Here is a 25,793-nt window from a genome sequence, read left to right as displayed (position 1 = left end):
TCCCTTCATCTACCAGGCTTGTAATTCTGTCAAAAAACGAGATCAGGTTAGTCTGACATGACTTATTTTTCAGAAATCCATGCTGACTATTGGTGATCACAGCATTCCTTTCTAGGTGCTCACAGACTGTTTGCTTAATGATCTGCTCCAGAATCTTCCCTGCTATTGATGTCAGACTGACTGGGCGGTAATTATTTGGGTCCTCTCTTTTCCCCTTTTTGAAAATAGGGACAACATTTGCCCTCCTCCAGTCTGCCGGGACTTCGCCTGTTCTCCAGGAATTCTCAAAGATGACTGCCAGTGGTTCTGAGATCACATCTGCCAGTTCTTTTAATACTCTTGGATGCAGTTCATCTGGCCCTGGAGACTTGAATACATCTAAACTAGCCAAATATTCTTGTACTATCTCCTTAGTTATTCTGGGCTGTGTTTCCTTTGCTGAATCATTTGCTCCAAATTCTTCAGGTCGGGCATTGTTTTCTTTATCAGAGAAGACTGAGACAAAGAAGGCATTGAGTAGTTCAGCCCTTTCTGTGTCCCCTGTTTGCATTTCACCATCTTCTCCTCTGAGTGACCCCATTGTTTCTTTGTTCTTCCTTTTGCTACGGACATACCCATAAAAGCCTTTTTTGTTGCTTTTAACCTCTCTAGCAAGCCTGAGTTCATTCTGTGCTTTAGCTTTTCTGACTTTGTGTCTACACGTGCTGGCTATTTGTTTGAATTCCTCTTTGGTGGTTTCCCCCCTTTTCCATTTTTTGTACACATCCTTTTTTAATCTTAATTCAGTTAAAAGTTCTTTAGATAGCCACCCTGGCTTCTTTAGGCACCTTCCATGTTTCCGTCTCATTGGTATTGCCTGACGTTGTGCTTTTAGTATCTCCCTCTTAACAAACTCCCAGCCATCATGAACTCCCTTTCCTTTTAGTATTGTTGTCCATGGGATCTCACCCAGCACTTCCCTAAGTTTTATGAAGTCGGCTTTCTTAAAGTCAAGAAATTGAGTCCTAGTATGCTTGGCTGCTCCTTTCCGCTGTATAGTAAACTTCAGAAGAGCATGATCACTCGCGCCTAATGATCCTTCCACTTCTACCCCACTAACCAGGTCATCAACATTGGTTAGGACCAGATCTAAAATGGCTGTTCCTCTTGTTGCTTCTCCCACTTTCTGGACAATGAAGTTGTCTGCAAGGCCAGTGAGGAATTTGTTTGACCTTATGCTCTTGGCTGAGTTTGACGTCCAACAAATATCCGGGTAATTGAAGTCCCCCATTACTACTATCTCCCTTCCTTTTGCATGCTTGGCCATCTGTTCCAGGAAGGCATCATCTATGTCCTCCGTTTGGCTTGGGGATCTATAGTAAACTCCCACAATGAGGTCTCTGTTATTCTTCTCTCCCTTAATTTTGACCCAAATGCTCTCACTTTGGCTTTGAGGATCTAAATCTTGGATCTCTTCACAGGTATACACATCCCTGACATATAACGCCACTCCTCCTCCTTTCTTGTCTGGTCTGTTTCTCTGAAATAGATTGTATCCCCCCATTATTACATTCCAATCGTGGGACTTATCCCACCAGGTTTCAGTGATGCCTATTATGTCATATTTAGTTTGCTGTACCAAGAGCTCAAGCTCATCTTGTTTATTTCCCATGCTTTGCGCATTAGTGTACAGACATTGAAGTCCATTAATCATTCCCCCGTGTCTCTTATTTAAGGATTTTTTCCTCCCACCACTAGGTCCGCGTGCTGTTTGCTCCATTTGGTCTATGACATTTGGATGATCATCTTCATTAATTGATAGACTCCTACCTTCAGGAGCACTGTCTCCCTCCCCCACATTAGTCAGTTTAAAGCCCTCCTGATGAGGTTTCTGAGATTTTTGGCAAAAACATTTCTCCCAACCGTTGTGAGGTGCAGCCCATCACTTGCCAGAAGTCCGTCTTCAAGAAACTGCAGTCCGTGATCTAAGAATCCAAACCGTTCCTGTTTACACCATTTACGAAGCCAGCTGTTCACTTCCACTATTTTCCCCTCTCTCCCTGGGCCACGTCGTTCAACTGGGAGGACAGATGAGATGACAATTTGTGCATTTAGTTGCTTCAATTTCCTGCCGAGAGCCTCGTAGTCTCTTTTGATCTTCTGGAGGCTATTGCTTGCAGTGTCATTGGTTCCCACATGAACCAAGAGGAAGGGGTATTTGTCAGTGGGTTTTATGATTCCTTGCAGTCGTTCAGTTACATCTTGGATCTTAGCCCCGGGGAGACAGCACACTTCCCGAGACATCTTGTCAGTCCCACAGATCACTGCTTCTGTTCCCCTCAGTAGGGAATCCCCTATCACCACTACACGCCTCCTCTTGGGTTTGGTCGGGGTTCTTCCGTGAGCTGTCCGTTCCAAGGTCGCCTGCACATTCCCTGAGGACTGACTTTGCTGCTCGTCTTCATATACCTGATCGACTGTAATGAGGGAGAGATCCTCAAATGGAGTCTGCTCTTCGTCTTCCATGCTAGGGGAGAGGACCTCAAAGCGATTGTGTATTTCTAAGCAATCAGAGTGAACCCTGGGCCTCCTACTTCTTTGAGTCACGTTTCTCCATATATCTGGCTCCTGTGTTGGTGAACTAGACTCCTTCTCAGGGGAGTCCCCTGTCTCCTCCTTGGTGGAGACGGTGTGCTCTGTTGCTTCCAAGAAGAGCTCCAGCTCTCTAATTCTTTGGAGCGTAGCTACATGTTCCTCCAGTTGCTGGACTTTGTCTTTTAAGAGGGCAATCAACATGCAATTGCTGCAGGTAAAGCTGCCTGCAACCTTTGGCAAGATGGCAAACATTGCGCAGGAATCGCAGGCGACTGCAGCTGTTCCCTCCCCTTCCATCTTGAGATCGTGTCGTTGGGGTTGGCTACAGAGGTCCTCCATCATAAAAAGCTTGAAGACAGGACAAATAACTTCCCCCACACAAAAAAACACCTAGATCTCCCCCAACAAACGTTTGAGACTAGCTCCCCTAAATCTAAAAGATGGATCTAACTGATGCCCTGCAAACTCTGATAAGCTCCTCCCATAGCTAATCCCCTGCCTCAACAGAAACCCTGCCCCCTCTGACCTTTACACAGGGAAAACAGCTAATCAGCCACAAAGAAACACACACACACAAGAAAACCCTTTTTGCTCCTTCTTCAACTGATGCCCTGCAAACTCTGATAAGCTCCTCCCACAGCTAATCCCCTTCCTCAACAGAAACCCTGCCCCCTCTGACCTTTACACAGGGAAAACAGCTAATCAGCCACAAAGAAACACACACACACACAAGAAAACCCTTTTTGCTCCTTCTTCAACTGATGCCCTGCAAACTCTGATAAGCTCCTCCCACAGCTAATCCCCTGCCTCAACAGAAACCCTGCCCCCTCTGACCTTTACACAGGGAAAACAGCTAATCAGCCACAAAGAAACACACAGACACAAGAAAACCCTTTTTGCTCCTTCTTCAACTGATGCCCTGCAAACTCTGATAAGCTCCTCCCACAGCTAATCCCCTTCCTCAACAGAAACCCTGCCCCCTCTGACCTTTACACAGGGAAAACAGCTAATCAGCCACAAAGAAACACACACACACACAAGAAAACCCTTTTTGCTCCTTCTTCAACTGATGCCCTGCAAACTCTGATAAGCTCCTCCCACAGCTAATCCCCTGCCTCAACAGAAACCCTGCCCCCTCTGACCTTTACACAGGGAAAACAGCTAATCAGCCACAAAGAAACACACAGACACAAGAAAACCCTTTTTGCTCCTTCTTCAACTGATGCCCTGCAAACTCTGATAAGCTCCTCCCACAGCTAATCCCCTTCCTCAACAGAAACCCTGCCCCCTCTGACCTTTACACAGGGAAAACAGCTAATCAGCCACAAAGAAACACACACACACAAGAAAACCCTTTTTGCTCCTTCTTCAACTGATGCCCTGCAAACTCTGATAAGCTTCTCCCACAGCTAATCCCCTGCCTCAACAGAAACCCTGCCCCCTCTGACCTTTACACAGGGAAAACAGCTAATCAGCCACAAAGAAACACACACAAACAAGAAAACCCTTTTTGCTCCTTCTTCAACTGATGCCCTGCAAACTCTGATAAGCTTCTCCCACAGCTAATCCCCTGCCTCAACAGAAACCCTGCCCCCTCTGACCTTTACACAGGGAAAACAGCTAATCAGCCACAAAGAAACACACACAAACAAGAAAACCCTTTTTGCTCCTTCTTCAACTGATGCCCTGCAAACTCTGATAAGCTCCTCCCACAGCTAATCCCCTTCCTCAACAGAAACCCTGCCCCCTCTGACCTTTACACAGGGAAAACAGCTAATCAGCCACTAAGAAACACACAGACACAAGAAAACCCTTTTTGCTCCTTCTTCAACTGATGCCCTGCAAACTCTGTTTTTCTTTAAGTTCAATCATAGCAAGCATCACCTTGTGTTCGTCAAGTTGCCTCTGTAGGGTTGGCACTACCTCTTTCTCCAGTTGTGTTACTTTACAATCAGCTGCTGCTGCCTTCTCCCTAGCTTCCTCCGCAGTCTGCCGTGTCAAAGTGGATTCCTGTATCAATTTCTGAATGGATTCTGTATTGGTGTTCACCTTTTGTCCCAAGTTATTTATACTTTCTGTATTTAAAACAATTTTATTAGTTGCAGTATCCACTTTCTTATTAAGCTGTTCCAGTGAAACATTTATCTTACTTAATGCAACTGCTAGAGCCTCTTCTGTCGACAATCCTTTTGATTTTAAATGTACTGGTGCAGAAACAACAGCCGCAGAAGAGGCAGAGGGGCCTGATGTTGAAGCTCTCCTGGGTTGCTGCCAAGTCTTACCGGATCTCAATGTTCCCCCAGCTGCTGGCTGTTCTGTTTTTCCCTTTTCATTTGCCATAACACTTAACAAATTCAAGGTCAGTCCCAAAGTCTCACGGTTTCTTATCTTGTGACTGGAAATTCCCCTAGCCCAGCTCTTATAAAGCAACCAATTTTAAAGACTTCCACTAGGGGGAAACAGTTTCTATTTGTAATAGTCAATTAGTATCCTCTTTCAAACACAAATCCGGAGTTAGTTTCAATTTTTCAGTTACTTTTACTCCTTTTTAGTAACAGCCGGAGACAATAGAAACAGTGTATGTCTCTTATTTTGCTAGCTGTCAAAGAACGTTATAAGCGCTGTCAATGAACATTCCAAAACGTCGGTCCTGCTAGCAGCCCATTTCCAGTGTCAGAGCGGCAGTATTTTTACTCTCATCACTCTCTCTTGCAGGTATACTCTGTCCTCAACTCCCCCCCTCTTATTCTGCCACCAAGGGGGGGTTTTATACTCTTTTACGATGGAAATTTAGTCTTTTACAGAAGGCTTTCCAAGACTTTAGCTTGCAGCCTTATTGCTTCCGTCTATTTACAAATGGGGAAGGCGGACTTCCTGTGTTGAACCTCCCCCGTTTCGATGCCAAATTAAACTTTTAAAGTCAAATTTTCCCTCTTCCGCTCTACTCACGGATAGTTATTTGAAGTCAAATTGTCCACAGGAAAAAGTCAGTGCTCTCTGGCAACAGCTATGCGGCTTCGCTCCGTGGAAGAAGCAGACGATTCGAAGCACCACGCCGCTCACCCAACTTCGCTCCGGATCCCTGAAACCGGGTTTCACCGCGAGTAGGGGAGGCGCAAAAGGTGCCCGCCGAATCCCACGCTCACAGGCTTCTCCCACCTGTGATTTTTTGCGGGTCTCCGCCTTCGCCGTGGCGGCCAGACCCAATTCCCACAGGGCAAATTCCTCCCGATCAGAGGAATTCCGCCATTACCGGAGGCACCACCCCGGAAGTCTGAGTTTCCGAACTCTGGATCTCTGATGAGCTGACGGATCTGAGGACCATCAAAGATGCCAGCTTTTAACTTCTCCATAGTCAATCCTGGAAAAGCCTAGCATAAGTGAAGCAGTCACCATCCTTGTCCAGAGCCTTGGTGAACTGCTTGATTAAGCCAAGCTTGATGTGCAGCGGTGGGAAGAGTATTCTGTCTCTGTCCACCAGAGGGTCGTTGATGACATTCCTTTCTTTGCAAGGCACCAATTCCTCCCGCACAGGCCAGTCCTTCTTCGTGTAATGCTGAGCACGGTCCCTACTATCCCACATGCACAGAAAACATGGGTACTTGGTGAAGCCAGACTGTTGTCCCAACAAAAAGTTCACCATCTTCAGGTCAACACAAATAAACCACTTATGCTGATCATAACCAATTTTCTCCAGCACATACTTCACCGCTTCATAGTTCTCCTTCAGTGTAGTCGAGTGAGCCAGGGGTATAGAGGCAGACTGGTTGCCGTTGTGTAGCAGAACACATTTCAGTGATCGCTTGCTGCTGTCAATGAACAGTCTCCAATCTTTGGGTTCGTACTGTGGCACTCCAAGCTTGAGCAGAAGCTGCGCAATATCTGCACAGTACACCAAGTCCTTCTCTTCCGAGAAAAAACGGAGGTACTCTTGATGCCTGTTGCGGAAGAAGCTGATGCGAGCACTGTCAGAGAGGAGGTTTTTTCCTTCAATCTGGATGCCAACAGTTCGGCAGAGTCCTTTGACAAGCTGAGGTCGCGAACTAGATCATTCAACTCCTTTTGGGGAAAATGGAAGTGGAGCATCATCTTCAAGAACCACTTCTTCTTCTTCATGTCCTTCAACACTGGAGGCATCTTCGTCACTAATGTCAGAAAGTTCTCCGAAGATAGGCACTGGAATTTCATCACAATGAGCTACAGGACGACGTGTTGATTGAAGTTCAGGATACTTGAGGCTGCTCCGGTTCTTTCTGTTGATCCCAGTCACATCAACAGCGCAGAAGTAGCAGTCAGTGACATGGTTTGTCGGCTCCCTCCAAACCATAGGAATTCCAAACAAAAATAGGTACAAATTAGTCATAAGTTGGCGCATGCACGGGTGGAGTTTCCTATACACTTCGTGGGGCGGCTGCCCCATTAACTTAGTTTTGATCCCCCAACTTTATGCTTTGCCGCACCAATTTATGGAAGATTTCAAGGTTTTATGACTTCAAACTGATCCCTTTTTGACATAATCACCCAGAACTATTGGACCTGAATACTTCTTGTCATTAAAATAATCATTTCCAATCAAAACAATTATTCAACATGGCATTTTACCCCCACCAACTTCTTCTAAAATGCTCCACACAAGCGTACATGTGAACAAAAATGTAAAAAATGACATGTGGCCATAGCTCAAAAACATGACCTGATTGAGCAAAACCAATGTGATTTTTGGATTCAGGGCATCAGATTTGTCCTAAATCAGCTGAAAAAACGCAGACAACAAATTTTTTGTTGACCAGTGTTGGTTGTACCACCTATGAAAAGATGTTTGGCAAGAAACCATACATCAAGCACATGAGAATTTTTGGTTCTGACATGTGGGTTCACACACCACAAAGCTCCAAGTTAGGCAAACGTGGTTTGCATGGTATCTTTCTAGGATATCAGAAAGGTTCTTACAGAGTAATGATGACTGACACTAACACAGTTAGGCTCACTAGAAGTGTTGAGTACAATGCCAAGTGGGGGGGGGAGAATGTGGGAATTTCCCAATGTTATCCTGATGACAGTGAAGAGACTGAGGATAAGCAGCAGCAACACCCCACACCCACTGATGAAGGTTCTGAAACTGAATCTGAAACTGAATCAGATGATTCAGAGGATTTCAAGAGTGCAAAAGCCTCTATGCGACCCTCTGAAGGTTCTGATCGAGAATTGGAGGAACCATTGTTCACTATAGGCCACTTTTCTCCTAAGAAAGAAGAGGAGAGTGTTGAAGACTTGCGTCTAATTCGCAGGTCTGAAAGAGCCATGAAAGGTAGACCTCCAAAGAGATTTGATGATGAATTTGCTAAAGCAGCAAAAGCTGTAACTGCTGTTAATAGCTCCAAGAAGGTATTTGAACCTTCAAGTTTCCAAGAGATCCAGGCTTTGGATTCAAACGATGCTGAGCCATGGTTACCTGCCATGAAGGCTGAGCTTGATTCCTTAGAGAGGAACAAAACATGGGAGCTAGTTCCAACAGTTCCAGGGATGAAACTGCTTGATGGCAAAAGGGTCTTCAAAGCAAAGACAGACCAGAATGGCAAGATAGTCAGACACAAAGCCAGATTGGTAGCCAGAGTTTTTTCACAGGTACCAGGAGAAGACTATCACGAGACCTACTCACCCACCGTGAGATATGAGAGCATTAGGCTTATGCTCAAACTTGCTGCATAAGAGAATCTACACATTTCTCATCACGATGTGAATACAGCATTTTTGTACGAAACCTTAGGTGAATCACTTTAGATGCTTCCACCTGATGGCGTACAGGTTAAACAGGGATTTGTTTGTTCTCTGAAGAAGTCCCTATATGGTCTCAAACAAAGTGCACGATCCTGGCACTCTAAACTCACTGAAGTGTTATTTTCTCTAGGTTTTCAGCAGAGGCTTGACAACCATATGTCAGGAGTGCTCTGATGGTGTTTCCTGCTTGGCAGGGGGTTGGACTCGATGGCCCTTGTGGTCTCTTCCAACTCTATGATTCTATGATTCTATGATTCTATGATTCTAAGGTAAAGCTGATCCATGTGTATTTGTCAAAGAGGATGGGCAAAAGAAGCTGTATTGCTTGTTTTATGTTGATGATATTCTTTACTTTTGGAAGGATGTCAAAATGTACAATAGCACCCTAGCTCAACTGAAGGAACACTTTGACATGAAAGATCTTGGTGATGTATCCAACTACCTATCTCTGGAAATAGAGAGAGACCAAGATGGTAATATTATAGTACACCAGTCACGGAAAATTGCTGATGTGTTAAGCAAACTAAACCTGATGGATGCTAACCCTGTAGACACACCGATGACAACAGGTTATCAGGTAGATGACACTGAAGAAGCATTTTCTGGCACTACACTGTACAGAAGTGTGCTAGGCAAACTAAACTTCATTGCCAGATGTTCAAGACCTGACACTGCAGTTAGCTGTAACTTGCTAAGCAGACACGTCAACAATCCTACTGTTAAGTATTGGAAAGCTCTGAAACGCATAGCACGCTATTTGAAAGGCACTATGCACTGCAGACTGAGATTTAACAATCAGAAGTCTGGTGGTCTTGAGATATTTGCAGATGCAAGTTTTGGAAGTGACACTACAGACAGGAAAAGTACGCCTGGAGTTTGCTACATGTACAATCAGGGTCTATTTGATTGGTCGTGCAAGAAGCAAACAACAGTTAGCTTGAGTACTTGTGAAGCTGAACTGAATGCACTGTCTTATTTACTTGTAGATTGTGAATGGTTGTTACAGTTTTGCAAAGACATGAGAATTCCTGTCAAATGTCCAATCCAGGTTTATCAGGACAACAAAAAGCATGTTTGGCTTTGCTGACTTCTGAAGGTTGTAAGCAAAGCACAAAGCACTTGCAATTGAAGCTGCAACATGCTAGGGAATATGTTCAGAAAGGACTCATAACGGTGTCCTACATGCCGGGTAATGAAATTCCTGCTGATTTATTGTCCAAGGTTGTTCCGAAGGATCAACACTGTACCTATGTACAGAAATTAGGTTTGTACTGATATTGTATGAACATGCTGCCCAGTGGTGTTTACAGAAAGGGGGAGGATGTTAGTTTCTGTTTCCTCACTGAGCAGCTGCTTGCAGTCACAGGACTGTTTATATTCCACAGTCCAGATACTGTTGGATTCTCACGGGAAAGGGAGACGGGATGTGATGTTACTGGTTTCCTGTTTTCCTTTGTTCTTTCATTTCTTTGTTCAGTTGCTCTCTGCTTCTCATAGAGAGAACATGTATAGTTCTTTGCTCTCTGCATAGCTTAGTAATAAAGCATGGCAAGTAGCCCATACTGCCTTATCCTTCCATTGTGGACTTTGTTGTTTTCATGCTCTGCTGGGCTCAAAGGAAGATGAGCCTCATCAGCTCGGACGACCGGAGCTGAAATTTCTAATAGTACCTTGTGGTTGCTCTGTGCTAGAGGGCAAATGAGGGTGGGCCTCCTCCTTCGCCTAGCTGGTAATGAGAAAGGAAAAGGTCAGAGTTGTGTGAGAGAGCTGGGCTAGAAGTTGGCAGAAGTCACAGAGAGAGAGAGCCATGCCTGATTTCTTCTTGATTCGAAAGCTGTAACTGGAAGAAGCAAGACCTTCTGGGGCGTTAATGCTGTGAGCCTCTACATCTTAGGCTCAGGTTGTATATGTGTGTGAATAAACCATATATGATAAAGACACCACAGTCTCCGCTGAGCCTCATTCCAAGGAAACTTGCTCTAACAACCTCACTAATGCAGCCCTTTCAGTCCTTTATTCTAGTTCCCCTTTCCATGCTGTACCATACAAAGCTTTTCCAGTATTTTCAGGGTCATCTTTCACCACAATTTAGGGTTGCCATATGTCTGGGGAAACCCGGACATGTTATCTTTTTGGGGACCAACATGTCTATCAGGGCGATTTTTTACATTTTAGAGGGAATGTCCAGGTTGGGGGGGAGTTGTTGGGGTCTCGGGGTCAGGTGGCTCGGGATTGGGCTGCTCTGCCCGCCATGGCCCCTGCCAGCCCGAGCTGGGGAAAGGGGCATGGCAGTGCCGACCCCGCACACCTCTTTTCCCAGCTCGGGCTGGCAGTGCCTCAGGCTGTCCTCTTTTTTTGCTCTTCAATATATTATTTAATTGTTTATTACTTATTGAATTTATATACCACCCAATACCCGCAGGTCTCAGGGTATTTCACAGAGTAAAATGGAATATAAAACAAAACAAAAAAATACAGTTGTACCCTCATTTTCAAACAGCTTAGTTCTTGAACGTTTTGGCTCCCGGACACCGCAGTGACTGTTCCAGTTTGCAAACTATTTTTGGGAAGCCGAATGTCTGACGGGGCTTCTGAGGCTTCCGATTGGCTGCAGGAGCTTCCTGCAGCCAATCAGAAGCCGTGGTTTGGTTTTTGAATGTTTTGGAAATCAAACGGACTCCCGGAACTGATTCCATTCAACTTCCAAGGTACGACTGTAATCAAAATTAAAACAACAACCCAGTAACCCACAGTTGGATGGCCCCATTGGGTTCTAGAATTATGGAGGGATGAAAAACTTATCGCATTCCACTTTCTCTACACTATGTGTGTACCCCTGACAGTGTCCTCCCTTACTTATTTCCCCCCTAAACTAGAAAGCCCCAAATGTTTTAGCTTCTCATCTGGGAGTTGCTCCAGCCCCTTGATAATTTTGGTTGCCCTCTGCTGAACATTTCTGCCCCCACGACTGAGGAGATTTCACCCCTCCCATATCCAAGAATCTGCTGATGTTCTCTGCTGATTCTCCAGAGAGGAGGGGGCGGTTTCTGCTCTCTACTTATTCCGCTCCAGCCTCACGTCAGAGAGAGAGAGAGAGAGACTGAGTGTTAGAGAGAGATCATGTGTATAGATAAGTTGCTGCTAAGAGCAGCTGCAGACACTCAGTGCAGTTCAGCATTTTTCATTTAGACCTCATTTAGCTCTGTATATAGTTGTGTATTATGGTTGTAGATAGAATAAAGAAGATATTCTACAGAGCTGCTCTCCGAGTCGTTTATACTCTGCTATACTCTGCTGTGCGACGACTGTCTTCTTGTGGAAGTGAATCCGGTGCTCACAACTCTAAGCTGTGAGTCCACAGCACTTTGACCTGTTCCTGTGCAGAAGGTGGTCTCTGGAAGTGCTACCCAGCTCGCCTAGCCCAGTCGGGGCTGAAGTGGATGAGTCCAGTTGGTGACACTGGCTCATGGGCGATGCTGACAACGACCCCCACACCAAAGCTCTGCCTTCAACTGCAAACGTGGCAGACAATGCCTTCCCTGCAGTTGCACTGCCAAAAAAGTTCAGCTTTACTTTTAAGGACAGGAAATTCTCCTGCAGGCCATCTGTGCTAAAGAGAGGGTGCAGATATAACTCTCCTTGTTTTGGACCACCCAATTTGCATAAAAATAAGACAAAATTAAAAGTGTTGAGTTTTCCCCACCCCATGGAAAAGGAGCAAATGAAAAATCCTCTCCTGAGCTGTGGCTGCTACTTCCTGAGCACGAGAGATGAAAAGGGCCTGTATGGATTTGGCATATAACTGACCTCTCCTGAGGATCCCTTGCTGTTATTCTGTGAGGTCCAAAGCTTTGCTTGACTCCACCAAGCCCCAAACAATGTGGTCCTTAAAAAAATATGTGCCTGCACCCACTTTTACACTTCAGTGGCACTTACTTTGACATGTTGACCATGAATCAGTGTGGCCCTCAGCCTGAAATGGGATTAGCTATCGCTGGTCTGCCCCTTAACTCAGAAGTTGCTGGATCCACATTTCAAAGCTTGCCTTAAGACAGTAAAGCTTATTTTTTCTACAGCTGAGGTGGGGAATCTGTGTCCCTCCAGATTTTGCTGGTCTCCAATGCCCATCACCATCATGACCAATGGTCTGGGATTAGAGGATCTGGAGTCCAGAAACACCTGGAGGGCCTGAGCTTGAAATTAGGAGTGTCAGTTTTTCACTCTGGGCCTGTGACATTCTGAACAAAGGGACAGTCTCTGCAAGAGCGCTCCAATGCTGAAATGAAAAATATGGCATGTCAAACAATAGCTTGGGATCACACATCCGCTCTGGAAGTCCTAAGGCCAGATGTGTGGGAGCTGTTTGGGCTTACTCACTGATCAGAGAAAGGAGTTCTGGGCACATCATTTTTTTTAAAAAAAGCATTCCCTTCTTTTCCTTTTTTACTTTATGCAAGTGGGTTCTGAAACAAAACGTTGCAACTTGGCGAGTACTTATGCCCAAGGCCAGCCTAAGACATTTTGCTGCCTGAGGGAAAGGACAAAATGCACTGAGGTCAGCTGGGTTGTTAAAAAAGTAGCGGGCAAGGCACATGACAGCTGTCTTCTCCCACAGAAGCAGCCTAGTCAGGAGGAGGAGCTGAGGGGAATACTTTGCTGATAAATCTCATGGTAGTAATGTGCCTAGATAATTAACATTTTCTGTACAAGTATGAAATTGGCATCGTTTAAACAGTTGAACAAAAATATATATTTCCTAATAACATCAACTCTGACTTGGACCTGTTTATAGTATATTCTGAGATTTTGAGTTTGAGATTGGACAACAATTGGACATAATGGCCAGGTCCAAATGTGTCTTTTTAATAAGCAGTTTAACAATCACTTCTTAAAGGGGGTCTGAGAAGACTCCCTCACAGAGGGAAGCATTCACCAGCCCACTGAGCCTATTGCTCAGCCATGCCTGGTTCCCTTTTAGAGCTAGGATGGGCGAGGATCAAGGAGACAGGTGGTAGGTTTCACTCGTTCAAGTCTGTCCACATCCTCAGAGGCAACAGGTTGTAATGGATCCCATCCAACTTGACTAGACCCAGTGGCGTAGTGGGCTGCGGGGGCACAGGGGCAGTCACCCCAGGCACAAAATTGTTAGTGCTGCCTCAATACAGCTGCACGCTTCCATCACTGGGGTCCGATGACAACGGCTTGTCCATGCGATCAGGTAAGTGACCTCTCCAGACAATGGGATGGCTCCGCTTTTCTTATCTCTGTGGCTGTGACCCCCTGGGTGATGTGGATGCCATTAGGCAGTCGAATGCGCATGCATACTCCGTCTGTTTCCCTCCCTCCTACCCCCTCCTCCACGTGGACTAGGCAGAGCTCTGGCACCCTCCTACCTTGGTGGAGTCTACCTTTTTCCAAACCTGAGCAATTTTATCTGCAAAAAACCTCATGACAGGAGTCATTACGGGAGATCTTGGACTCTGTATCAGACCCTGATGGCAAAGGTGGTTCTGTTAGACTATGATACCACCTGAAAGAGTCTCCTGGTACTGTTTTCACCAACAGATCCAGCAACAATGGTCCTCCTCACCATCGCTATCGCCACTTGGTAGGCTCGACGTTGAGCTCTAACCCGTGTTTGGTCTCATTTGAAGTGAGTTTTTCACCACCAGCACTTTAGCTGTCTCAGTAATTGTTTCATCACCCTCAGCCCCAGGGGTAGAACCACAGGGTCATCCAAGTGCCATGCCATTGGAGAAGGTGCTTTTTAAGGTTTGTGGAGCAGCACCCTCTTATTCCCCACCACCAAATGTGCTTTCCATGTGTTTGGCTGTCGTCTATCGGGTCTCCCCAGATGAATTTGCTATTAGAAGGAGGCATGTGAAGCCATAATCCTGGAAAGAGATTCTGGAGAGAAGCACTCGACCCAATTTTAGCCTTTGATTCTGTGAGAGGCACCCAGTGCTTGGTCTTACTAGCTGCAGCTCAACTTTAACTATGTTTACAGCAGAGGAGCAAGTCCTGGAGGGCTGGCTTCCTATTCTGCCTCTATGGGTGAGTTGGCATTGATGAGGAAAATTCCGGGGTGTGAGGCTACTCAACAGCCCAGTTCGTCGGGCAGATCCCACGGGTACTTGTGGTCAGAAATGAAGGAGATTCCAGCCACAAGTTGGAGCAAAACAGCAGTCAGTAGACCAAGATCTTTTTTTGTTGCGCAACAGGTTCCCACAGGAGTAAGAACCCTGAACATGGGGTGACATTGACTTTTAAAACTTCCCACGGTCACCCAGAATACATTGCGTACAGAGTCACTGGCACATCAATACTACATCACTAAAGCGTCACAAAAGGGGAGGGTTACACAGGGATTAACAAGATTAACATAGGCCAGGGGTAGGCAACCTAAGGCCCGGGGGCCGGATGCGGCCCAATCGCCTTCTCAGTCCAGCCTGCGGACGGTCCCGGAATCAGCGTGTTTTAACATGAGTAGAATTTGTCCTTTTACTCAAAATGCATCTCTAGGTTATTTGTGGGGCATAGGAATCCGTTCATTATTTTTTTCAAAATATAGTCCGGCCCACCACATGATCTGAGGGACGGTGGACCGGCCCACAGCTGGAAAAGGTTGCTGACCCCTGACATAGGCAAACATGTCCAGACTTCTCACTCAGTACAAGCTTAACACAGGCAAACATGTCCAGGCACCTCTTAAGTACCTGCCACCAAAAGTACAATAGAACTCACTCCTGCACATCCATAAAAAGGTAAAGGGACCCCTGACCATTAGGTCCAGTCACGGATGACTCTGGGGTTACAGCACTAATCTCGAGCTTCCAGGTCATGTGGCCAGCATGACTAAGCTGCTTCTGGCAAACCAGAGCTGCACATGGAAACGCTGTTTACCTTCCCACTGGGCACTTTGATGTGCTTTCAAACTGCTAGGTTGGCAGGAGCAGGAACCGAGCAACGGGAGCTCAGCCCGTCGCGGGGATTCAAACAGCCGACCTTCTGATCGGCAAGCCCTAGGCTCTGTGGTTTAGACCACAGCTCCACCCGTGTCCCTCCTGCACATCCATACCCTGGGGCAAGTCTGGTGATGGGCTCTTGGTTTCTTTGGCCAACTAACTGCTCAGTAAGTGTCACTTTTGTGCCCTTCCCGGGGGCGGGGTGTACACGTGTCCTCACGCTTGAGGGATTATGGCGGGAGATAGAGGGGGAAAGAGTCCTTTCCTTAAGGGCAAGAATCGCGTTGGAATGGAGGAAATTGATGCAGGGGGTTGATTTTCTATGATTTTCTGAAGTTAGGGGCTTTTTCTAAGCTGGCAGTCCATAAGGGAAGTGGTTTGACATATTTCTTGCAACAAAGGATCATTTTTTGCAATAGAAACCAGTTAATGGGGTTTTAATGGACTGAGTCCATTGTTCTCTCAGCAGGCGGCCACTCAGGAGCTCAGTCAAGCTGGTGAAGCTCGCTCCGCTGCTCTGCAGAATGGAAACAGGCAGCGGCACAAGAAAGATTCTGTCCACTAGAGGCCGCTATCCGCTAACCGCTATTGGCTAGCTGTCAAAATCCGATGCTTTTGATTGGGCTATACGCAGTAGTATGTAAATACAGAAATCGTTCCCAAGTCCCCGTTCATATTGATACGGTTTTATACCAGAAAGAGGGAAGCAGGGTCTTTTATTAATAGAAAATATGTAGTGCTTGGTGCGACAGGGGAAGGAAAGGGCTTTCTTGAGCTCATTGTCTCGTGCCCTAGGTATGTGGAGGGGTTTCTGGGGAAGGCGAGATCCCTAGCGAATTTCCCCCTCAGAAATTCTGTATAGTATATTCTTAAAAAAGAAACAAAAAGTGGGGGGGGGGGAGAGAAAAGACTGAAAGGGAAGAAAGGTTTCCTCTGTTCCCCTCCACATTCCCGGATGTAAGAACAGTCATTCTGGATTAAAAAGGTAAAGGTACCCCTGCCCGTTCGGGCCAGTCTTGCCAGACTCTAGGGTTGTGCGCTCATCTCACTCTATAGGCCGGGAGCCAGCGCTGTCCGCAGACACTTCCGGGTCACGTGGCCAGCGTGACAAGCTGCATCTGGCGAGCCAGCGTAGCACACGGAACGGCGTTTACCTTCCCGCTGGTAAGCGGTCCCTATTTATCTACTTGCACCCGGAGGTGCTTTCGAACTGCTAGGTTGGCAGGCGCTGGGACCGAACGACGGGAGCGCACCCCGCTGCGGGGATTCGAACCACTGACCATGCATTCGGCGTCCCCCTCCTTCTGGATTAGACCAATGGATTATCTAGTCCAGCACCTTGTTTCCCATAGTTGCCCAGCAGAGGCTCACAACAAGCCCATAAGCAGGACTTGAGTGCAATGGCCCTCTCCCACTCATATTCCCAAGCAGGGACAGACCTATGATGAGCCAGAGTGAGGTGCAGCTGCCTCAGGCGGCCGATGCTGAGGTGAGGGGATCGAGCTGTGAGTGCCCTGTGGCCTATCCTGTACCCCTACGTTAGCTGACTGCTCTCAAGTGCAGTGAAAGATCCTGTCCTTTCCAAAGTACTTGGAATAAGATTCAGCAGTCGATCCAATTGGCTTTGGTACAGGAAAGTTTTTTGGATGTTTTATTGTTTTTGATGTTTTAATTTGCTGGGAGCACCCAGAATGGCTGGGGTAACCCAGTCCAATGGACAGCATATAAATAACAACGTTGAATTTGTCTGATTTCCTTTCAAAGCCATTAAAGTTGGTACTTTTCAGTACCTATGGGTGTAGTGGCATCTGGACCATGGAACTCTCAGTTGGTGACTTGTGGGAGTCAGTCTGCAGCTCACCACACCTCAACCAGTGAGATGTATCACCAGAGATTACAGAACCCGAGCCAAGTCTTCAATGATGTCCTGCTCCCAACAGAACAGCTTCTTCCAGAGCAGTGGCGGAGCAAGGTGGGGGCGGTCCGCACTGGGTGTCATCCTGAGGGTGGGGGGGACATTCACTGTAGGCTTGGGAAGCTGGAAGTTGTGGGTGGGTGGCACGCTATTGCCCTGCGCTCCTGGCTGGAGGAGGCAGGCAGGCAGGGGAGAGGACAGGAAGGAGGCAAGTGAGCAAAGAACGGGACGGGGCAGGAAGGGGAGAGGAAGGAAGCGGGATCGGTGAAAGCTGGCAGGGCGAGGCCATCACTCGGGACCTTACCTTTCTTGAATTTTTCCCCATAGTGGTGGCTGTGCACCTTTGGACTAATGAATTTCGTGATCGCCAGGTGTGCTTTAGGGCAGACAATCAAGCAGTGGTGAATGTCCTGGCCAAACAGTCTTCGCGTTCCGAGAGGATTTCTGGTTTGCTTCGTGCATTTGTGCTGCTGTGACTCAAATTTAATATTATTTTCTCTGCCAAATTCATCCCAGGCATTAATAATGACACAGTGGACTCTTTATCTCGATTTCAGATGGACCGCTTCTGGTCATTAGCACCTCAGGCTCACCTGCTGCCAGAACCTTTCCCAGGCCACCTTTGGAACCTTGGAAGCGCGAAGTTATCAAGGGAATATTGGCCTCTGTGGCACCTTCCTCTCTAAAGTCATATAAAAAAGCCTGGTGTGATTTCTTGGAATTTCGGTTTAAGGAGATAGCTCTCACGCATGGTATTCCGCCCACTACCCATCATGTTCTACAGTACTTGGCACATCTGCATAACTTAGGGCGTGCTGCAAAAACTTTAAAAATTCACATTGCTGCAATTACGTTCTTTAGCAAATTGGTATTTTCATTTGACCCTTGTGCAGACTTTATTGTCCATAGAGCAATTTAGGGGTGGAGCAGGCTTCAACCCTCAAAAAAGGATGGCAGAAGGCCGATAACTTTCGACCTTCTCTGTTTGATACGCAGAAAACTTAGGTCCATTTGCTGGTCAAAATATGAAGCACGATTATTTTCCTCTGCCTATGCTGTTGCTTTCTTTGGAGCCTTGAGAGTGGGGGAGGTTGTTGCAGAAACCAAAACAAATAGTACCTCATGGGGCCTGCTGTTAGAATGTTGGGTGTAGTGAAGGGTTAACCTTCTATGTCTTGAGCTTGAGGGGAAGGGCTTACAAAGGAAGTAAGCCAGGATGTTAAGTCACAGCTTGTTATGCTGTGAAAGAGTGCTTTTGTTTTTGAGTTGGAGTGCGGCTCTCAGCCGAGAAGGATGTCTGAATTCTCTGGTGGAGTGTTTGACTGTTTGGCATGTAAATAAAGTTTTTAGATTAGAAGAAGCCATTTGGAAAGATTTACTGTCCTTCTCACACATGAGATTTCGCTGTGCATCTGCCTAATTGCTTTCTCCGGAGCTACGCTGAAAACAGAAGCTGGCAGACGCTGGAAATCAGAAGCTCGCAGCGGGAGCGTAGCTGGACGAATAGAATCTTCTGAACATAGAAGACATTCAGTTATCTAGTTCTGAGTTGGTGTTGCACAATCAGTGGTCAAAACGGACCAGAGTGACAGGGGTGCCTTGATCAAGCTTGCAGCATCCAAACATCAGGGCCCCTGCCCAGTAAAAGGCATCAGGTGGTATTTGAGTCTCAGCTCTGCCTGCGTGGGCCCTTTATTCATACATGAAGATGGTTCCCGCTTGATGAGACACCAGTTCACGTGTGTCTTACGCAAGGCAATTGACGCCTGTGGTTTCCCAGCCAATGAATACACTGCACACTCTTTTAGGATTGGTGCAGCCACTATGGCATCCCATTTAGGCCTCCCAACAGATAGGATCAAGGAACTAGGTCACTGGAAGTCAAATGCTTATAAGGGATACATTCGCAAGAATCAGCAATTCTCAACTGCTGACCAATAATTCCAAAATCCATAGTGCTCAACCCTTACCTGTGCTTTCATTTTCTTATTTCCCAGCTTCTCAAGGTCTCCAAATTTGGATCTGTGGTCATAGCATTGTTCATTGGGCCCGTGTGTCAAGTGTGGCATCGGCAATGACTTTGGTCTGCCATCAGGTGTTCATGTTTCCTGGATTTCAAGACGCGGCATGCGTTGGGAAGAGTAGTGAAGGCAAATGCAGCATCGTTTGGTCCTCCCTTCTAAAAAGAAGGGTGTGGCATGGCAGTCATAACCCCATAGCTATTGACAAATCCAGGAAACTTCTGAATCGTGTGGTGGCCCGCAAGCTGCTATATATGAATGGCCATGTGATCACACACCCTGACATCCGATTCGGTGATGTGTTTCTGTTTCGTGACGATGGCGTCCATCTTTCCGATCAAGGAAATGATGTGTGGTCGGCAGACATCAGCAGAAGTATTAGGAATTGGTTGCAGCTGTGAGGGTATTGGCGGTGAGCCTTTTGGCTCGGGTGGCGGTTAGGCATTGGAATATGTGTGCTGTGTTGGAGGATTGGGTATGCACCATCATATACCCCTCTTCTTTTGGGTATTCTGTTAAAGGAATTCGGCAGTCCTGGATCCTGTCCGATGTCCTGCTAGTGGCTAGGGCCATGGCACGACCCCCGGTGACGTCATGGAGGAGCTTCCAGTTGTATTTCCACCAACAAGCTCCTCCCATTGGTTGTTAACCCTGATATGACTCCCGGCTGTGTGGGGTGGAGTCTTGTATTGCTGTTTCATCCAATGCCTAAGCCAACACTACTCACATGCTGTAACCAATAAACGTTGTGGCCTAATTTCACCCATTAACCTAAAATAACGTGTCTGTGTGTCTTATTATAATCTTATGCGGGTGGAGGGTCCTCAACTCACAAACGCTTTCTGCCTCACCTCTGCAAAGCTCCACATGTTTCCGCCCAACCCTGTCCTCAGCCAACCCCCCACTTAGAAGCCACTCTTGGGTTATTGACTTCCATGTGCTTGTGTATCTGTGTCTCCCTTGTATCTATTAGCAGAAACCTGTGTGGGGTTCCTCTCTGTGTAAAGTCTTCAAGCTGTGCCTGTGTGCGCCTGACAAATCTGCCCCATTGCCTTTCCCTCATCAAAATTCTCCCCCACCTCCAGTCTCCGTTGTTGTGTGTCCTGGCTGAGAGGGAAAACAGAAGGCAGGTGGCCATCGGTCAGGGATAGTCTACTTGAGATTTCTGCATTGCCCCAGGGGGTTGGCTTGATGACCCTCAGGGGTCCCTTCCAACTCCACTATTCTCTGGTGCAGGCTTGTGCAGATTTTTAGGTACAAGTTGGATGCAAGGGGTGCAGCCCATCCTATGCACCGCCGGCTCGGGAAGAAGTCCCACTGATCAGGATGAGACTCGCAGGCGAGTAGATGCTGCTGTGCAGGCCTGCTGTTTAAATAAATATTCTACTTTTCAGATAATACAGAGCATGGTGAAATCCCAATAACTAAAACCTCCCCTTCCATAGTTTCTGTCAGGAGTTCAGCCTACACTCGAGTAGGACCCTGGCAGAGACACGTGCCTGACTGGCATGTTCCCTCCCTCCTGGTCAATCGTTCGGGAGCTTCATAAGCTTCATAAGGAAGTTGAAGTAATTTTCATCTCTTTTAATATTTTAGCTTTTGTATGTTTTAAAGTTTAGATTGTTGATTTTTCTTGATTTTACTGCTGTGGTGTGTTTTGTTGTTGTTGTTGTTTTGGTAAACCACTTTGCAGGCTTTTAAAAATATTTTTTTATTAAATAAAGAAGAAATACATAGAACTAATAATAGAAATATATAGGGAAATATATATTCCCCCCGTTTTCTTTATTTTCCCTTCTCCTCCTGCTGCTGCTGCTCCTCCTCCTCCTCGTGTTCCTCACCTGAAGGAAAAGCCAAAGAACCACCATTAAAATTGGTGCCTGGTATGTGCAACCATATGCTGTATTTTTATTCTTTTTGGCAAGAAAATGGGCACTCAAGGAGGCAGCAAACCTTTGTGCCCTTCAGAGGCACATGCACAGTCTGCTACTGGCCTCTGGTCTCCTGCGCATGGGGTGGGGGTGGGGCCACCCCTTCCACGCAGCGAAGGCGACCCTGGCATGGCTACCAGCTGCCCACAAAGGCGCACTGAACTGGGCTCCAGACTGTGGTGGGACTCCCCTAAGCCCCAGCCAACATGGCCAGCGCTCATCATGGATGATGGGACTTGAAACCCAACATCATTGGGAGGGAGGACCATGTCCCCGGAATTTGTGAAGACAGGATTCTCAAAAATACCTCTTGCTTGCGGCTCCTGGAGTGTTGCTGGCAACGGCTGGAGTTTCTTTTCAAGCTCCTGGAGCTTCACACGCAATGCTTGAGCTTCCTTAAATACTGTTCCCCCACCTCCCACCCCCTCTTGAGGGCCTGCTTTAGTGTTTCAGCTGCATGCCACACCTCAGCCAAAAGAGCTGCTATAACTCAGAAAAAGAAGGGAGCATCTGTGCATGTCATTCCGGTCACGTTGCACCAAAGTGGGACTTGTTCATCTGAGCTTCCACAGGCTGTTTTTTTAATTGTTTGACTGGGGTTGTTTGTGGTTCGAGGGCCCGACCCCCGCGATGCGGAATGAATACACAAGGACACATGATATAAGGTTAATGGGCATGGAAAGGCGACAACTTTATTGATTACAACAGTGGAAAAGGTATTGGCTTAGGCATTGGATCTCTAAAGCAAGTGTGTTTATTCACCAGTAGGTGGAGCCTGTTGATGCTAATCCAACTATAGACTCCCCCCTGATGTCACCGAGGGTCGTGCTATGGCCTCCCGCCAAGCAGGCATCGGACAGAACACACGACCGCCAGATTCCTTTAACGGAATACCCCAAAATTGAAGGCATAGGCGATGGCCAAACCTAGCCCTTCGACACACCACAACACATTATTCCAATGCCTAACTGCCACCCGAGCCTAAAGGCTCGCCGCCAATACCTTCACAGCTGCAACCAATCCCAGATGCTATTGCTGACACTATCTAACCAAATATCTTTTTTAAAATATAATAATCTTTATTAAGTTTTCAAAAGGTTACAAATAACAGAACAAATAAGAAAAAATAGAAAAGAAAACAGTAAGAAAACCAAAAAAGAAAAAACACAAAAGACAGCAAAGAAAATTTCCACCTTTTAACACTCATTTTCAGTAACTTCTTTTCAGGACTTCCCCACGTCTCCCCTTATTGTATTCCAACTCCAGTTGTTTATTCAAGCAAGTTTTTCCCTTGATGTCCTAAACATATTTTATTAAAATCACTTAACCCTAATTTAATTAAAATAATTTTTTATAATAGTTTAAAACTTTAAGTTCATTGTTATACCTTAGCAGTTTTTAAAATATATACCTTGACCCTTATAAAGAGAAAGAGAAGAAACAAAAATGTAAGAATAGAATTAAAAAAAGATACCTTTCCTAAGATTGCCCCTATTTCCCCTCCACGGATTCCCCATTCTTATAATAATAAAAAGCCTATAGTTTTTACGCTGCACAGACGGAAAAGCAAACCCCCTTTGGACTTCTAGATCCCACCCTTCTCTCCCCGGTTTCAATCCCTAACCAAAGTCCAATTAGTCCATCTTTCTAGCCTGGTGATCTTACGTCCGAGGCTCGCAAATCTCTCTCAGTCCCTTTCAGCCGGTTTCTTCGAAAGTCTCTCATACTAAACACCCAGAATCGAAGAAATATTTTCCCAATGCTGACCATGGTTCTTCCAACGAGGCCTACTTGTGTAAAGGTGGTGCTCCAACTCTGTTTCTTAAGTCTGTATGTCCCAAATAGTCCAACTTTCACCTTAATCAGTTTAAGATTCTTCCTAGCAGGTCTCCAGCTCTCTTTTTTCTTCTGTGACATTTTAGCCATCCCTTCTTTCAGCTCCTCTTGTTTGGCAGATATCTTTTCCTCCTCAATCTTTGGTTCTTTTTCTTGTCCAGATGCCTGTGTTTTGAACATCGAACCCCTTTCCAATTCAATAGGTGTATTTTCAGTTATCTTCGGGTTTGAAGGGCTCGTAGACAAAACATGGCCTTTCTCATTCATCTCTCGCAACTTTCCCACGAGAAAGATCAAATTTTTCAGGCCAGCACGTATTTCCTGTATTCCCTGTTTTAACTCCATTCTTGTAATGTCCAAAAATCCCCTCTAGAGGGATTCTGGTTACTTAGTGTCCTTTTCCCTTCCGATCCAAAAGTCAGGTTTATTTGTATCAATCTTTCTTAGCTTTCAATATTTTGTAGCAATATAACCGGTTAGAGTTTCAGCTTTCAGTTTTCCAACTTTGACAGCTAGTTTGACAGCTATCAAAAGTTCCTGTAAATCCTCAGCAGGCTCTTTACACGGCTTGAGAAAAGCGGTATTTAATCCAAACAAAGTAAACTCTAGTCCTCCAGCACATTAACTTAGTCCTTTAAATCCGTGAAATTTATATCCTTATCCAATCACGACAGTTCTTTCCGCAACCTTAGTTGACAGGTCCTTGCTTTGAACTGTTTACAATAGGGGGGAGACGGACTTCCTTTTTTTTTCCACCTCCCCCGCTCTTGCCAAATCCAAATTTGTAATCCAATTTTTCCAATTACTCACGGGTTGTTGTTCTTGCCTTTAAGTCCAAATTTGATAGGAAGAAGTCAGCGCTGTCCGACAAATGGCATGCGGCTTCGCTCGGCAGGGGAAGCGGAGGACTCACAGCACCACGCCGTTCCCCGGCACCCGTTCTGTAGCCTTTAAAAAGGCTCCTTCACGAGTCGGGAGGGCGCTTACGGTGCCCGGCGAGTCACCATGTCCACGGGCTCCGTGCCTGTGGTTTTTAAGGGTCCCCGTGTCACCGGCACGGCAAGACCCAGCCCCCTGCTAAGCCGATTCCCTCCGGAGCTCGGAGGGAATCCGCCATTAGCCGGTCGCGCCAACCCGGAAGTCCCCTATCTAACCAAATATCGTTCCCCAGATCTGATAGATGCACCCCGTCATTCCGGTATAAGGCTTGGTCGCTGATCCGGATACGGTCATGATAAATGACACGGCCATACGTGAAGCGCACCCAACGGGTTACTGCCCGATTTACGAGTTTTCTGGTTTTTTCAATGGCCATACAGCTCTGCGCACCGCGCCAAAATATTCTCTTCAGGAGGGAGGACCAGAACACCGTCGTTCTCGGACATAAGGCAGCAAACACATTCAAGTCTCTTTTTATGTTTGACAACATGTCCACGCTCCTTCTGTTACCAAGGTCGTTCTCCCCCAATTGAATGACAAGGATGTCGGGAGGGCCAAACGTGGCTACTTTCTCCCACAGCAATGGCATAAGCTCTTCCCAACGCATGCCTCTTCTCGAAAACCAGGAAACTTGAACTCCGGGTGGAAAACCAAGATTAGGCGCGAGGCCGCGGCTGTCCGCCCGTAAACAGGCCCAATGGACTATACTGTGGCCGCAAATCCACACACTTCTCCTGAGCACAGCTGAGGATAAAAGGACAGAAAGAGCAGGTAAGTAGGGTAAAGTAGCAGAGCATGTACTAGCGAATATAACTCTTATAAGCGTTGGATTTCCACCAGCCCATTTCTTTAATCCTATCCGCAGGCAGCCCCAAGTGTGCAGCTGTTGTTGCGGCGCCGATCCTAAATGAGTGCACAGCATACTCCTGGGAGGCCAAACCACAGGCTTCGATAGCCTTTCGGAGTACCCTGGTGAATTGGTGTCTCAATAAGGGTGACCCGTCTTCATGAACCAGAAGCGGACCCGGGCCGGGTGGTATGAGGCAGAGGTACCGCCTAGTGTCCTTTACCGGGCATGGGCCCCGCTGCGCCGACGCTGCGAGCTTAACTAGGACACCCCTACCGGCCTGATCAGTTTTGGACTGACGTATGCGCACCGTCACAGAAGTTTCGGACAACTGCACGTCCTCCCTGAGGAGGCCACGTGTTGAACCGTGTGTCCTAACTTCAACCACCACTTCGCCAACTCTCAGCGCACCAAAGAAGGCGATCGCGTATGCCGCGGAAAAGAGACGGGCCTCAAACTTGGTCCAGCAAATTGTCCTGAGCTTTATGCGTATCTGAGATAACAACCCATAAGAAATTGGCTTACGGCCCTGGGCCCTGGGGGGCTGTAGCCTGCCCCAACCTTCGATAGCTCTGTGAACCAGGAAGTCACTACACGGATCAGAAGAAAATGTGGCTTTGGCAAAGAAGCTGATGGCGGCTATGTGTATATTTAATGTTTTAGGAGCGCGACCCAAATCATCAAGATGGGAAAGGTACTGCAGAACATCATCGGTGGTGGGTGGAACGTTATGCGAAAGGCCAGATAACCCAGACCTGAAACCCAAGAAGTCGCACCAGGCCTTCTTGTAAGACCTGAGGGTGGAGGGTGCGACAGACGCTAATACTCCCTGTATCACTTTGCGTCTCCAACGCTCCACAGGTGCTCCGGAAAGGGTTCGGGCAACAGTTGTGCTCCAGGTGCTAGCGACCGGAAGCGAGATATCTGAAAGCGAGACAAGGCATCGGCTATTACATTATTGGTCCATGGTATGAATTTGGCTGAAAA

Source organism: Podarcis bocagei, assembly GCF_964188305.1.
Source record: "Podarcis bocagei genome assembly, chromosome: W".
Lineage (NCBI taxonomy): Eukaryota > Metazoa > Chordata > Lepidosauria > Squamata > Lacertidae > Podarcis > Podarcis bocagei.
The sequence above is the reverse complement of the archived record's forward strand: the minus strand, read 5'-3'. Positions refer to the sequence as shown.